We start from the raw sequence: 17,588 nt of genomic DNA, 5'->3' as shown, positions 1-17,588 counted from the left end.
CTGTCAGCGTTTAAAGTCTGATGGTGAATGTTGGTTGGCTCTCTCTATGCTAAACTGGACCGTTCAGTGGCAATTATAGTCCTTAATCACCATGAGAAATTTGAGGGAAAGGTAAACTTTCCAAAAGTCTGTCAATGCAGGAGCAGCAGGAAGTGAGTCTGGCAGAGAAAGGGGGGAGGAAAAAGAAAATCTAAGTAAGGACCATTCTGTTCTCAGGAGACTGAATGCGGCATATACTGGAAAGTCCTACGGAATTAAAGCCAAGAGGAAAAAAAATAAAAGATGCCACATTGATTTCCCCCCTTTGCTGGTATTGTTTATACTACACAATTGGCATTTGAGCTATTCATTCGTGGGTTAATAAATCATTAATGGAATGCCTACTTTAAACCAGACGGTGCTTCAGGCATTATTCTGGAGACTCCTAGACAAATGTGACATGATTTCTCAGTTCAGAGAACTCTGAGATTAGTGATAGAACCAACGATAAATGGTTTTTTAGGGAATAGTCTCCCGAGAGAGACACATGGTGTCATGAAGGCAGGGAAGAACACCTATCCCAGCCTAGGGGTGAGCAGGAAAGAGGATGAGCAAAACTGGGGGTGGCAAGATTCGGATGAGGACAGACAAATGCCAGTATTCAGGAATAGCATGTTTGAGGAATTACAAATAGGTTGGAATGGCCAGGGGAAAAAAAACTCTTAAAGGGGGCCTGTGAATGACTCCATCGTTTATTCATTCTACAGTTATTTATTGAGAACCTGATATGGTGCTAAGTGTGTTAAGACCACATGTATCTAGAAGGAGCTAGAAAAATAGGAGAGATCTGGAAGTGCCTTGTGTGCAGTTATGAATAACACAAAGGTTATCACGAAAACCCTGGAGAGCCATGAGAAAGTTTAACCAAAAATGTGATATAATCAGACTTTAACTGAAAGGACGATATAGACACACTTGGGTTTGAGCTGTAGTGCAGGAACACCTTGGAGGAGACATAGCCTGGAGGCAGAGGCTGGGCAGGTGAGAATAATAAGCAGATGGCAGTAGAAATGAAAGGTTCACTTACATGGTAAATCAATCCCATTTACTATTGGACAAAAAATGAAAAGGAAGGCTCAAAAATTACCCTCAGTAATCTGTTTTAGAAAACTGGCTAGAGGCTGATGCCATTTACCCAAATAATGGAGAAAAGAGAATGTATGAAGATGATGTATTTTTTTACATGTATTTTATATATGTTGTAAAAGTTTGAATTGCTTTTTGAAAGTACAAAGTGATAGCAAGAAAGCTATTGGGTCATTAGAGCAGGCCATTAAGAACTAGAATCTTCAGTTATTAGGTTTGTTGTTTAAAAATTATAGGTGAGGTCATAGGTGTAGTTGAGAATATTAATGGAAAATAAGAACAACTAAAATTTTGAGCACTAGTTCTATGCTAAGGGACCTCTGTTGCCTAGGGGTAAGAAGCTGAGCTGCAATCTCAAAGGCACATGGTTTGAATTCACCAGCTGTTCTGTGGGAGAAAGATGGGCAATCTTCTTCCATGAGATTAATGACCTCTGAAAACCTGCTGGAGGGTCAGCTATGGGTTGGTCCCTACTCAACATCACAGAACAACAACAACAACAACTCTGTGTTAAGTAGCTTCTTGCCACAGGGTCACCAGAGCTCCTTCAAATCCACTTAAATAATCCCCTTCTGCAGATCTGCCCAAGTTGGCACAGATAGTTAGGAAGTGATTGGCTAGGAAAAGAGTTTGAAACATTTAAGGGAGAAGAGTAGGAAGGAAGAGGAACTGTGAAGGAGGGAAGGGCATTGAGAAAGAAGTGACATAGACTTAGCAAGGCTGTTGTCCTCTGGGAATCAGAGGGTAGAATCAGTCTCTCCTTTGCACCTTCCAGTCTCTTCAATAGCACTTTCTCCAGCTTTCTGGTCAGATTATTCCCCATCGTAAGAACTGTGATTTCTGGTCTTTTCTGAATGTTGCAAAGTAACTCTTTGTCTTAAGAGAGCTCAGGATGCATGTTGGAAGGAGAGGCCTGGTGTCCACACAATTTATGGACAAAAGGGAGAAAGATCTGTACCTGGATTTTTTTTCTTTCTTTTTACTCACTCACCCTTGAAGTCTAGTAGCAACTTCTTCATGAGCTGCTCCTGATTCTCCCAGTCAGATATGGTCTTTCATATCCCTACATTCTCATCAGTGTCTTTGTAAAGCATGCAACCTTTCCATTATTTGCAATGGTCATTTGTGTATCTTTCTTGATGTCTTAGTGAACAGGACCTATACCGTATTTGTGTGCCTATCGTGTATTTCATACTTAATAAATTATTGGTTGATCTCCAGGACATAGTTACTGAATGAAAGGATAAAACATCTTTTTTTCTCTCGATGGTTTTTCTGTAAGAATGAATTTGAAATCAAGCTATGCTTGCACTCAATCTTTCTGCTGTTTGTTTCTTCTGTAAGTATACTAATGCTTCTTTATCTCTTCTGCATTTGTCGATTCACCTTTCAGACATACATTAGAATTAGGTATGCCTGGTGCATACTTAAGTTATCACCACAGCAGTCCTTTAAGGCTAGAGTCTAAAAAATTCATCTCTGGGTCCTCTGTATTAACCTCAGTGCTTAATTGAAGCTAATAAATGCAGCTGAATGAGGTAGGATACCAGTCTGTACCATGGCAGCTGGAGCACCTCTCCCTCATTCCTCACATCCCTCCAACCTTCTCTAGCCCCATCCCACCTGCATCCTGCATTCTCCCTGGTCTAATCAGCTGCACCCTTCGTCCCATTATAATGGAGGGAGCAGGTGGCCAAGCCATGCTCCGTGTCCCCTTTGTGCTTCTTCTTGGTCTTCCCAGCCATTGCTGTCACAGGCCCAGACACACACATGATGCTGCAATGATATGGGTCTCGGCTCGGATCAAAGCTGAAAACTGCAGCTGAGACCTGAGCCGGCTGATAAATTAGCAAAGACTTATTTCAGCCAGTTGGGCCAGAGTCTGCAAGCATGTGGTGCCAAGAGCCTTTGCCACAGTTTTAAGTCTGAGCCTTTTAAACTTTTCCTTAAAGAACACACGTTCTGGAAGAGAAAACTGGTGTGTTGCAGATGTAAATTGCTTTCTAAAGTGCTCCCCATAACTAAGGGGAAAGCAGTTACATTTGTCACTGTTGATTTTCTGCCAGGTTCCTCCCACTCTCTTCACATGAGGTAGTAGAAGGGAAAAAGAGAGAGCGAGCATGCACGTTTCTGTTACTTACGTCCAATGTAAACATTACAAGCAAGCTCATTAGGATAATACTTTCGGTGGAGATACATATTTCTACTGGACACAATGCAAGAAATTTTTGCTCATGGAATTTTCACTCAACAATAGGAAAAAATTGTTTTCACACAGGCGGTTTTGGCTCCTAATATGGATTTGACAAGTGTTTCCCCAAATGCCACCAGGACTGAAGTATGCAGCTGCTATGGAAATTTCAGAACTCTCCAAAGAACCCCAAATACATTAAAAATTACTAAATCACATATTTAAATTGTTCTTTCTATTGTTGCTAACAACATTTGAGTATTGTAATTAGAGGGACCTCAGAGATCTTGTCAGAGAAGCCTTAAACATTCATGTAGCTGTTCAACTTTCTTACTTTCATTTAACATCATGGTGAAACATGAATCTGTTTGGCTAGTTTCACATCCCATGCATTTTAAGTTTTACTTTCTGGCTCTGAGACATTGCTGTTTGTGTTTTCAGAGTAAAATTATAATATTGAATGTAAAACTGGAGTATCTTGGTAACATTTTGATTGAATTTTCATCACCAATCTCTTTATCCAGAGCTGACCAATGCATCTTACTCTCAATCTGATGTGATTTCTGACTTAATTTAATGTAGTTAAAATAAAGCACATCAACAAAATTAAAGAGAAGATCTGTTTTGTACTGTATGAGACAATGTCACCAACTCATTCTAGTGATACCATTCTCATAGGATAGACTGCAATTGATTGACTCAGAGAGAAGATCATGTGGAATTGTGTTACCTCTCCTTACGTCAGTCTGGGGACTTCCACAGGACTTAACATTCTGTCAAAAATGACTCAGTTCTCTTGTGGTGGTATTTTTTTTTAAATTTGTGTTCACCCAACTGTGAGATTCTTCTTTTTCTCTTTAGTCCATTTGGTTAAACTTAGCATTGTCAAATTTAAAACTGTAATGTTCCATTTAAAATTAATTTATTTGTTGAAGGATTTTAGTAGCTAACTTTTTATGAGGACACTCAATTTTGTAAGAAGTAGTACCTGTTGCTGTTGTTTTTGTTGTGTACTGTAGAGCCAGAACCAACCCATAGCTGATCCTCTGACAGGTTTTCAGAGGCAGTTAAGCACATGGGAGATTGCCCATCCTCCTGCGGAGTAGCTGGTGGCCTCCAACTGCATTCCTTTCTGTTTGCAGTACAGTTTCTTACCATTAGGACACCAGACTTCCTGATACCTATTTCTTTTCTTTTCTTTTTTTTTTTTGGTTTGCTTGTTCTATATTCTTTTTTTTAATTTTCATGAACATTTACAGGGATTTGGGGTTTTCATTCATTCATTGTTGCACTGTTTTCTCTAACTTCCACCCCAGTTTGTTTTTCTTCCCCCCCAGAATGTCTGTTTTAATTGTCCAATTGCCACAGTGCTTGTCAAAGCCAGTTCTGATTAATCTCCTTTGTCAGTGTATCCTATGCCATTCCCTATCACTCCTCCCTGAGAGAGACTTCACCCGATTCATAAGGAAAAGGGGATGGTGTGTTCTCTTAGCTACTTCCTGCTGAAAAGGGACGCTGTGGGTTTCAGGGTGAAGATCTTCTCTCACTACTCTAAAGGGCCCCCTTGGCAGTAGGAAACACATAGACTATTATGGAGATTGATACCTATTTCTTATAAAACATTCTGGGGTTAATTATATCATCAATAAATAAATCAGCTCCCATGTAACTAACTGCCTCTGAAAACCTGCTGGGGAAGTCAGCTATGAACTGGTTCTTACTCAGTGGAAAAGAGCAAACATGTAACCAATTTTTAGTTGACCCTCCAGTGGATTTTCAGAGATAGTAATTGCATGGGAGGAAATTGCCCATCTTTCTTCCACAAAGCAGCTGGTGGGTTCAAACTGTGTTCCTTTGGGTTGTAGCATAACTCTACCACAAGTTACCAACCATTACACTAGATGGATAACAGGTAGGAGTGAATATCACAGTGGCTTTTAATTTTTAATATTTCTTGATCTCATACCTACAGATTTTTTAATTAAATTTTACCTTTTCCAATCACATGATGCAGAACCAATCTTGTAATCTTTCTTTAAAAGAAAAGTACAGTTACTGTTTGGCTTTTTTTCAATTAAAGTTGGGGTTCAGATGTATAATCTTGTTTTATGTAAGAGTTAATTAGATCTGAAATTCATGATGAATTTCCTGGCGGTGGGATTGGGAACATATCAGACTATTGATCCAAAGGTTGAAACCATGCTTCTGGGGAGAAAGATGGACAGTCTCAAAGTAAAAATGGACTTAAAGGCAGTAGGTTGGGTTTTTGGGTTTTGAGACCTGTACAAATCTTTTTGTGAATTTATGGTCACTGAGAAAATTGGACATAAAAAGATAATTTGAGGCACACCTCAAATTTGTGTGCTCTGGGTTAACTAAGGATTGATTCTTCTCTACAATCTTACGAAAAGTACTTTAATAAACATCAAGCAGTAATTAAGTTGTTATGTTGGTAGCTTCATTTAGTATATTGAATAAGAATGAGATCCATGATGAATAGGAAGATTGGCTTAGACTCAAGGAAGGCATGTTGTCTTGTTATCTACAGGGTGGTTTTTAGAAGTCAATGAGGGCTGTGTCACCAGAGCCAGCAGGTGGTATGTCTCAATACAGACTAAGTGTCCCACCTATGTGGCATCATTTTAAGTTTGCATAAGAGGAATTAAGAAATATGCTTTGTTTTAAAAGACTTTAAATATTGTTTAAAATCTTAAAAAGATTTATTTTAAAAATAGGCTTTCTTTTAAAATCAGTTATTTTTGTGCGTGTAAGTTGATAATGGTAATGATATAATTGTAATTAGATAGTCCTTAAGAATAATTTTTAAACAAATTTTTTAAATTGATGCAAAAACTTCTTTTGCAATAGCTTTAGTTTTTTGCATAAACTAATAACTAAGAGATCTCATTACAATTCAACCCAACTCATTGCCATTGAGTTGGAATGGACTCAAAACTGACTCTCCAGGGGATTTTCAGAGGCTGTAAATCACATAGGAGGAGATTTCGGATTTTTCTCCTTTGCAACAACTGATTAATTTGAACGTGTTATTGTGAGCACAACTCCTTACCTACTAGCTCACCAGAGCTCTCAAGGGATCTTATTAGGTGATATTTTAACATCTCTCAGGTGGATGTTGTAATGAAATACAAGTGAGATCTAGAGAAATTATACCATGCCTTATCTCCAAGTTCTTGCTCGTATACAAGGAGACTTCTAAAAGTACTTTTCCAGAAAATGGTTTCCTTTATCAACTAATTGTAGCAACTTCTTCCATGTGTCTAACTTAAAAAGAACTGTGTCTCTTCTACTTTTCATGAAGAAACAGTAAGCCATATTAACTATGTTCTTGAAGCTCTTAATGAAATTACCCAGTTTATTCTTTTTCTTGTTAAAATAACCATAGTTTTTCTAGTCTTTCCTCAGATCATCATCATCTCTTGTTTTTATTAACCTCTGTGGTTTGAATAATTGATGATTTGACCCACAGTCTGCCCCTGGCCTGGTGAAGACTGCTGATATTGAGCTTCTTCAATGGTTGCCTCCACAAATGTAGTAATCAGATGAACTCCACATGTAAAGTCATCTTTTGTGTCTTTTAGAACTAGTATTTTCAATGAATAAGTCATTGTAAATACAAAATGTAATCATTCTATTTCCAGCTTCATTTCTATCACCAAGTCCATATTTTCCAACTACTGTTCCTTCTTTACTGTTCCCTTCTTTTGTATTCCAGTCACCAGTTACCATTAGCATGTTCAGTCAATTTTAGGCTGCAAAAATTTGGTAAAAATTCTTAATTTCTTCCTCTTTGGCACTAGACGTAGGAGCATACACTTGAATAATAGTCTTGTTAATGGGTCTTATTCCTATGTTTATGGATATTATCCTATTACTCACAACATTGTATTTCAGGATTGAACTTGAAATTGACTTGTTGACTATGAATGCAACATCATTCTCCTTCTTGTTTTTATTCCCTGCATAGTATACCATATGATTATCTGATTCAGAGTGGCCATAGCTGCTCTATTGAAATATTCATGTGTTCCATTTTATTTTTAACAATTTCCAGTTTTCTAAAATTCAAGCTACATACATTCCATCTACCAATTGTTAAATTATATTTGTTATTGATTTTCCTCATTTCAACTCACTTCCAATCTTGGTTCTACCACTACACTACTATTACTATCCACTATATAGATAGTACATAGATAGGGAATTGCCAGAAGTTCAAGTGGGATATAGAAGAGGCCGTGGCACCTGGGATATTATTGTTGAACTCAGATGGATCCTGGCTGAAAGTAAGAAATACCAACAGAATGTCTGTTTGTGCTTTATTGACTATGCAAAGGCTTTTGACTGTATGGCTCATGACAAGCTGTGGCTGACACTGAAAATAATGGGTTCCCAGAACACTTGTTTATGCTCATGCAGAACGTATACTTGCATTAGGAGGCTGTTTTGTGAATGGAGGGGTACTGCATGATTTGGAATTGGGAAGGGAGTGCATCAGTGTTGTATTTTATCTCAATACATGTTCAATTAATATGCTGAAAAAATGATCTGAGAAGCTGGACTCTGAGGATTGGAGGGAGACTCATCAATAATGTGTTATGCAGATGACACAACCTTACTTGTTGAAAGTGAGGAGGACTTGAAACACTTGTTGCAGAAGATCAAGGAATACAGCTTTCAGTATTGATTGTATCTCAATATTAAGGAGACAAAGATTCTTACCACTGGATCATTGGGCAGTATCATAATGGATGGAGAGGAGATTGAAACTGTCAGCAGCGTCATCTTGCTTGGATCCATGATTAACACCCTTTGTGAGGAAATAAAGAGACACATTGCAATGGGAAAATCTGCAGTTAGGGACCTTTCCAAATTATTGAGGAGTAATGATGTCCGTTTGAGGACTAAGGGATGTCTGATTCAGGCCAAAGTCTTTCCAATTGTTAGCTATGTATCTGACACCTGGACAATGAATAAGGATGACAGAAGAATTGACACCTTTGAGTTGCCATATTGGAGAAGAGCACTGAACATCCCATGGACAGCCAAGAGAATGAAGTGATATGTCTTGGTGAGGGTGCAGCCAGAGTGTTCCTTGGAGGCAAGAATGATGAGGCTTCACCTCACATATTTTGGACATGTCTCTAGGAGGTGCTATTCCTTGGAGAAAGACATGATTCTGGCAAGGGTGGAGGATGGCAAATAAGAGGAAAACCCTCAACCAGGTAGATTGACATGATGACTGTTGCAATGGGTTCTGATGTGTCAGGAATTTTGAGGATGGTGCAGACAGGATTGGGTTCAGATCTTTTGTTCATAGGGTCTCTATGAGTTGCATTTGACATGATGGCTTCTCACAACAACTATAGTTTGAAATGATACGAATCCCCTCTAAGACTCTCTCATGGTTACCATAAGTTTACTCCGTACGTTTAGAGCATCAATTACTCACTTCTAGGCCTCCTCATGAGGGACCTTAGTTTCACAGTAGCTGCATTCATATTAAGAATGTGGCATAGGGAAGGAACATGACTTTAGAGTCAAGTTTTCATTCATCTATTCATTCATTTAATAAATGTTTATTGAATACCTGTTAAGTGCCAGGCATAGTAATAGAGCTTAATGGCTATTAGAAGCATGCAATATGCAAGGAAAAAATTTGATTATAGTTTTTAATTGTTAACTTCAACTGTAGCTTATAACTATAATTTAAATATACTGTAAAACCATAATTATGAATTATAAGTGCAATGAATTATGATGAGAGGAAATAAATGTTTGGTAGAGTACAATTTAGATAGTCACAGAATCCTCTTTGTGCCAGTATGATATTTTAAGGAAAAAGATTAAAAACCTTTTCTTGGCTACAATGTGAAGAATGTGATGCTGAATCTGGGATAGTCAGTGCTAGAACTGACAATACCAGATAGACCTGGGTTCCATTCTTGGCTCAGGCACTCTGTGGTTATGAGCTTGAGGAAGTTAACTTCTCAGTCTTAATTTTAAGCATCTATATCGGATGGCTAATACCTACCAAGTCTGTTAGTCCAAATGATAGTCTAAGTGTGCTCTATTGTACATAGGGTTACATAGCTGTATTTAGAAGAGGTCGTGGTACTAGGGATATTATAGCTAATGTTAGATGGATCTTGGCAGAAAGCAAAGAATACCAGAAGAATGTCTATCTGTGCTTCATTGACTATGCAAAACTTTTGACTGTGTGAATCACAACAAGCTGCCGCTGACTCTGAGAAGAATGGGAATCCCAGAACACTTGATTAGCTAATACGAAACCTATACTTGGACCAAGAGACAGTCGTCAGAACAGAGCAAGGAGACACTACATGGCTCAACATCAAGAAGAGGGTAAGTCAGGAATGTATTCTGTCTCCATACCTTTTCAATCTGCATGCAGAACAGATCATCTGAGACGCTAGGCTGTATGAGGAGGAATGTGGCATCAGGATTGGTGGAAGAGTCAACAACCTGTGTTATGCAGATGACACAACCCTCTTTGCTGAAACTGAGGAGGACCTCATGCACTTGCTGCGGAGAGTCAAGGACTGCAGCCTTCAGTATGGAATGAGGCTCAACGTCAAGAAAACAAAGATTCTCACCACTGGGCCAATTGGCAGCATCAGTATGGATGGTGAAGAGATTGAGATAGATATCAGTTTTCGTTTACTTGGTTCCATAGTCAACACTCTTGATACCAGCAGCCAGGAAATCAAGAGACAAATTGCATTGGGAAAGTCAGCTGTGAGGGACTGCTCAAGAGTGCTGAAGAGCAATGACGTCAGGCTGGAGACAAAGGTGTGCCTGATCTGGGCTATAGTCTTCGCAATTGCATGCTATGCATCAGAGAGTTGGACAGTGAATAGGGATGATAGAAAGAGAATTGATGCTTTTGAGCTGTGGTGCTGGAGAAGAGTGTTGAATATACCATGGACTGCTAGGAGAACAAATAGGTTTGTCCTGGAGAAGGTGAAACCGGAGTGCTCCTTGGAGTCAAGGATTCTGAAGTTTCGTTAGACATACTTTGGGCATGTTGCAAGGAGGGACTGGTCCTTGGAGAGGGACATCATGTTTGACAGAGTAGAGGGGCGGCGAAGGAGAGGAAGACCTTTGATGAGATGGATCAATTCTGTGACTGGAGTGGGGAATGAGTGCATTTGAGATAGCTAGGTTGGCACAGGATAGAATGACATTTAGGGCTCTTGTACATAGGGTCGCTATGAGTCGCAAGCTACTTGATGGCACAAAACAACAACAATACCTACCATATAGATTAAGCTAACACAGGAAAAGTTCCTAATTCAGTTTGGAATATATTTGGCATTGAACTAATATTCTTACTACAATCAAGGAATGCTGATAGGACAATGGTTAAGTGCTTAGCTGCTAACCAAAGGATCATTGGTTCTAACCCATCAGCTCCTCTGGAGGAGAAAGATAAAGAAATCCTCTTCTATAAAGATTTATATAGTCTTAGAAACCCTATGGGGAAGTTCTAGTATTAGTCTTATTATTTAATGATTTTATTAATACTGTGTAGCAAAGATGTATGCGCCTAACTGGTGATCATATTTTTTAAATTGTGGTTTGGGTGACATTTTATCATGATTCATGAACCTCAGTGAGTGAGTGAGTAGAGAAACTCTGGTGCATGCACACACTGGAGTACCCCACAGCACTGAAAAAAAACCAAGAATCTGTGAAACATTACATACCATGGATGAATCTAGAGGACATTATGCTGAATGAAACGTGTCAATAACAATAGGACAAATATTACATCACATCACTATTATAAAAAGCTAAGGAAAGGTTTATACAGAGAAAATCATATTAGAATGGCTACCAGGAAGGGGTTGAAGGGGCGTAGAAAATGAATTCAGAGATAATAAATGACTATTATATGGATGAAGGGAAAAACAATGTGTAATGAGTGGGTGATCAAACCTGTGGCTATTTTAAATCTTGTTTTGTTATGTTCATGTTCAGTGTAAGAATTATTGTTCATCTTTTGCTAGTTTTCAAAGGATACTCTCAGAGGTCTGTGGGTCGCTCTTAATGGCAACCAGTTCAACACATATTTATTGTTTTCCATCTCTATGTCTTGTAATCTCATGGGAACAGGAGAAACAAAGATACTTAAGGTACTCTGCCTTATACTCTAGGAACTCTCAATCTAGTGGGAAAAAGAGATTTATAATAAGTGTAGTACTGAAGAATTCTCAAGATCACAGAAAAGTTGGGGTCAAGGAGGGCCTGCTGGAGTTGGTGACACATGAAGTGTAATTTGAAAGTCAAGTTAGAATTATCTAATTAGGAAAATGGTCTTCCAGACAGAAAGTTCAGGAAGAAAGATGAGCTTGTGTGCAAAAGAATTATAAGCATTACTTAGCTTCACTAAGAACCCACTTTAGCACCCAACAGTAGAATTCTCTAAGCAGATCCATTCTACCGTTCATCCTACCAACCCCTGTTCTTCAAATAAAATTTGATCATAGCATTTTGCAGATTTTGTTGTTTATACAGCTACACCTTCTATAGTCAGTACGGTGCGTGCTTCTGCCAAGTAGAAGAAATGGGTGAAACAAGATGTTGGGTTTGGTATAAGTTTGGGTGGGGGAAGAATGGAAGAATGAAGAGGGAGTCGAAAAGATTAGAGAGTGATTTGAGCACAGGTGGGACTGACAAACCACATTAAAATGTGACCATACACTGTTTTGCTACCATCTTTCTTTTCATAGATAATAAATGCAGTCACACTAAACCCACCATGGATTCCTGTTCTACTCTTCTCCTATTCTGTACCATCTTTCTTTTCATGGATAACAAATGCAGTCACACTAAACCCACCATGGATTCCTGTTCTACTCTTCTCCTATTCTGTATTTCTCCTCATCCCAAGCAAAAGGGACTTTCCTTGCCTCGTGAAAGCTTTCAGTGAGCAGAGTTGACTCTTTCAGCCCATCTCTTTAGTCTTCAACCCTAGGTCAAGCGAGCAAAATGGATCCCCATTTACCACCATTGGTCTTTTTCCAAACCTCTAGTTTAGCCATTAACACATAATGAAACCTATTTCTATATTCTTATTGTAGTACTTGTGTGCCGTTGAATTGGAAGCTACTCATTGCTGACTCCCAAGAAGGTTTTTAGAGGCAGTAAATCACCCAGGAGGAGATTGCTCATTCTCTTACAGAGCAGCTGGTGGATTGGAAACTCATGTTTGGGATTGCAATGTAGCTTCTTGTCCGGAGGCCTCTCGAGTTCCCTATTTGCTTCTTCCACATAAAAGAAATGGGTGAAAGAGAAGATGCAGGGATTGGTAAAGGCTGGAGTGGTGGGGGGAATGAAGATGAAGATCCAAAAAGTTAGAGTGATTTGAGTGAGTATAATATTTATTTAAAAATCTATTTCTTCTGCTAGTTGGCAAACTGTATGAAGGCAAGGTCATATCTTAACTCTTTTTAGAATCTCCTGTCTACAGCACAGATAAGGGTGATAGCAGGTAGTAAATCTTTGTTGTAGGAATGAACTAGTACAGAAAAAAAAGAGTGTGACTTTTAGTTGGCTGGAGATGCTTGTTTACCTTGTCTCGTGCAAAAAAATAAACTTTAGGTGATCTTTAAGAAAAATACGGCAGTAACAATAAAGCATGTGTGTGATGTTATGAAACAAAAAGAAAGTAGGCAAAGTAAATATGGCAATATGAGGGATTAAATTATTTTGATAACTAAAATACAATGTATACAGAATTTGTACATAAACAAGAATAAAATAAAAATTTTATATAAAAAAGCACAATGTATAGGAATGACTGCATCAAACAATGTGAAAGAATACATGAAACACAATGTTCATGAAACAGTGTATATGATTTTTGTGGGTAAACTAATAAATAATTTCAAACAAAAAAAACCCCAAAATTATTTTAGTAGCTGAAAAAAATTATCTCTAAGAAAAAGAAAAAAAAAAGGAAAAGAAATTTAAAAGGGGAAAATGATGCAGGTTTTCCCACCAAAAAGGAGGAAGCACACTTCTTCTGGGAGAAGAACATTCTCTGTCTCAAAATTCTCAGTTTGAGTGTCTGCCCCCAGAAGATAATAACCTGGGACTTTAGAAATATACTGCTATTCTCTTAACTTAAGGTCAAACATATTAGAAAAAAATGTTAAAAGAGAATATGTTCACTGAATGTATAAACACAAAAGCCAAAGAATATCAATGATTGCTGGGCATTGACGGAATTCAGGGAAGGGGCATGTAACAGCTTCTCCCCCAGAGCTCTCAGGAGGAGTCAACAGGGCTGAGACCCTGATTCAAACTTCTAAAACTACCAGAAACAAGTTGTATTCTTAGGAGATATAAGAATATTGTGATACTGTACTGTGTTATGGCTTCACTACAAAACCACTTTATATACGATTCTTTCAAGGCCCAGGCCAAATTCTTCATTCTTCATACCTGATCCCTTTGACTCATGCTCATCATATATTTGCCAGCAGAGTGTGGGTGGTACCATTCTTTGACCCGTAATCAAAGTCTGTCTTTTGTTGCTATTTTAACATTCCTCCCATCTGCCTTTATAGACAACCACATTGTAAGCTTAAATTCTTTGAAAGTCAATGCCATTTTTAAAAAAACGTCTTTAGTTCCTCTCTCGCAATTGAAAGGGCAGTAAAATGTTGAGGATTGTGCTGGCAACTGGAGTTGAGCATAGAAGCTGTGAACTATTAACTGCTTTGCCTTGGTTGAGTAAGAGCCCTTAAGGCATGATTTCCTCATTAATTAAATTGGAACACTGGTCATCTCTCTCCCAATTACTGCCTTGTGATCAAGTGAGACAAAAAGGGCAGAAAGTGTCATTTCTCCAACATGAAACATACTGGTAATTTCTTGATGGTGACCTAGTGTTAAGAAGCTGTGCTGCAATCCCAAATGCACATAGTTCTAATCCACCAGCTGTGCCACAGGAGAAGGATGGACAATCCTCTTCTGTGCAGTTAACTGCCTCTGGAAACCAGCCAGGAGGTCAGCTATGGGTCGGTTCTGACATGACTGTACTCAACAACAACAACAAAGATGTTGACCAAACAGAGTGAGTGAATTGGTCAGCATTTCTTTCTTTGCTATACAGACTCAAACTACCAACTGCCATGGAGTAGAAAGTGGTTGGCAGAAGGAGGAGACAGAGAATATGACCACAGGTGAAGAAGCAAGTGGAGAAAACTTGCAACAGGAAAGCTGACCTCATGGAGTCCTGAAATGAGGTCAGGTAGAGGCTGTGTCCCTCACTCCCAGTGCTGGGAGCTGTGAGAGTGGATTTCACTGGCCACTGCCTAGGCCAGCTGAAAGGGGAGAGCTGCTGTGGGAAGACCCCAAGTGGCTTCTAGAAACACCTAGGAGTCTGTTATGGACAGTGAGCCAGGACTGGAGAAGCTTGGAAGGGTGGCCCAACTTCACAGAACTGTTTCTGCTACTAGGGCCATTTATAGCAAAGATTTTAGCTTAATGACCAGCTTAAAACATCGCTATTTAATCCAAGAACAGTATTTTGAGGATCTTCAAGTGTAAAAGTTACTTACGCATATTTACTGCCTCTCCTACTGACACATCCCCAAACAGCAGACTGTCACTGATAGCAAATGAATAGTGTGCGTGCATGTATGTATGTATGTATGTGTGTATATATATATTTCCTTTTACTTATCAAGGGATAGTGCCAACATGGTCCCCCACTACCACAAACGATGCAGTTGAATTTCCCATATTTTGGGGAATTGCAGGGGTCAACACATCCAGAGTACAATGGATGAGCCTCGCCCTGGAAAAAACATGGTATTTCATCTGCCAGGTAAGAAAAAGAAAAAGGTAAAACAAAACAGATCAGAAAAATAGATTTGAATTACAGTAATGGTCAATGAATAAAATGAATGCCTATTGTATTTTCCATTGTGGAAATTAACCACAAGAAAAAAAAGATGATTTCCTTTTGCTTGTTCTCCTTGGCCAAGTTTCAGACATTATCGGTCAAACCAATTAAGAGACAGTCTTCACTAAGCTGGCATTTCTATGTCAAACTGTGATTGTTATTGAAGGAAAACATAGGCACACTGGCAGCATGAAAAATTTCTCCACCATTATAATACCATCGGCTTTAGACTTTCATTAGCATTGGAGAAAAGATGCCTGAAACAGCCTTCTTAAACTGCTTAAACTTCTTAAACTGAGACAATAGTTCCTTTCTCACTTTTGATTATTACGAAGTTTTTCTTTTTTTCATCTTTATTTCTGTTGTCAGACTTGCCAGTGATTGGGGATAAAGCCAGTGAATGAAGTTGCCTTGCTCGAGCCAGACTTGGTCTCTGTAGGAATGGGACACAGTGGGAAGGACACACAGCATTTTTTTTTGAGGTAAAAATATTGTGCTTTATTTTTTTTTAATAGTGAAAATGCTCAGATTTTTTCCATAGTAAAAGTTGTAAAGACATTTATATTTAAAGCATCGTTAGAAATACGAACAAACACTGAACTAAAAAAAAAATTCATCTTATATGTTGTCAAATTATTAAAATAATGGTAACTTTGTAATGAAGTCATTTTCTAAGCATTGCAACTCTTCCCAGATACTGAGGATGGGTCACTTAAGACCATAATGTTGTAAATTAATTGTGTAATGATACATATAGCTGCACATACATCTTCTGAGATAAACTGGTGTGCCATTTTCCAAGTATTGATAGCATGTCCAGGAATGACACTGATACACGTACAGAAAGGAGCCTGGCAGGAGGCAGGGTGGCCTGGAAGAACATTCTTACGGGGATGATGAAGAGTTTCTGAAGTCATGCAAAATAAAAGGAACCCTGTGTGTGCAGGCCATACACAAATTCCAGGAGCATGGAGTCTTCTGGTGTGTGTTCTGCTGGTGAGGACATTACTATTACTGAAAATGTAAATATATTACTTTTCTAGAGCAGTCATCTTTCAGTTTTCCTTCTAAAATAGTCCTAAAGGCAGCTGCCATTTGCCTTGTGAACAATCTATAGCCCTCTGTATAAGGAAGCATGTTACTAAAATAGCCCCAGGAGTACTCCCAGAGATGTTCTTTGTTCTAGAAGTAATCCATGAATTATTTTAATATTTTATTAATAAATATATTTGAGAAATCTATGCTTCAATAGACTTCTCAGATAAGGACTTGAGTAAATCTTTGTACAGAAAAGAGTTCATAAAGCGGGGGTACGAGTCTGTGCATTAGGGTGTAAATCTGAAGTTGGGCATCATCAAATATGTGCTGGGATGGTTCCAACATGTTTCTGTTGATGACTTCTCTTACTCGGGAGTCTAAGCTGACCTCTTTAGGAGAAAGAATGGAAATGTAGTCTTCATATATTATCCTTGCTTTCTCCTCAATCATGGTTTTATTAGCTTCTTTTTTCAGTTCCTCACAGGCCATCCAGAAGAGCATATTTTCTTCCCTAACTCTGTCCGGAGTAATTCACGGGAAGTGTTTTTTCCTGCTGGTGTGACCATTAACTTGTCAAAGGACTGGGCCTAGGCACTGACTTTCTCCAGAGTTAGGGATGCACTTTCTTCATAGGTCGGATGGCCTTCTGTTCTGAGTTGGTAGGAAGCCCTCCTGAGTCCCTGTTCTTCTTGGTTTCTCACAGTAAGACAAGAGCAGCTACAGCAGCAGCACCAGCAGAAGCAGCAGGCATTGGAGGCACGGTTTCTGCCTGGGTGCTGGGTCGGAGCGGCGCCTAGTGTCTCCTGGACTGCAGGCATCTGCCTTTTCCGCATTTCCATCCGTTCGAATCCCATAGGATGTTTTCAGCAGGGGAAACATCCTGGGTGTTTCCTGGGAAACAACATCATGTCTGGAAAAGTGAAGGGCCGGCAAGAGAGATGAAGGCCCTCAATGAGATGAACTGACACAGTGACTGGAACAATGGGCTTATGTTGTCTGGAGACTGTGAAGATGATGCAGGATGCGACATCTGTATGCATAGGATCCAGCTCGAGAACACATGGGTGTTTCCTGCCCCGCCAGGAGGTGGGGGCACTCCAGACACACAGCATTTTGCACTGGATGGGCTTTGTCAAACCATCAGGCATTTAGCCCTTTTCATTCACATTTCAAGTAAAAGATGTTTTAGACAAAGATCAGGGCAGCATGTATATTACAAAAGGAGGTTGAGAATCAGATTGCCAGCTAGTTAAGTAGAGACCCTAGTGAGTA

General features: G+C 39.0%; 1 pseudogene; it reads right to left on the bottom strand.

Annotated features, from left to right (window-relative positions):
* Positions 1-16,516: 16,516 nt before the first annotated feature.
* Positions 16,517-17,170, bottom strand: LOC102853952 (annotated as a pseudogene).
* Positions 17,171-17,588: the final 418 nt, after the last annotated feature.

Source organism: Elephantulus edwardii, unplaced genomic scaffold (assembly GCF_000299155.1).
Source record: "Elephantulus edwardii isolate Elephantulus edwardi_28Jun2011 unplaced genomic scaffold, EleEdw1.0 scaffold00223, whole genome shotgun sequence".
Lineage (NCBI taxonomy): Eukaryota > Metazoa > Chordata > Mammalia > Macroscelidea > Macroscelididae > Elephantulus > Elephantulus edwardii.
Note: the sequence above shows the minus strand (reverse complement) of the source record. Positions and strands in the feature narration are given on the sequence as shown.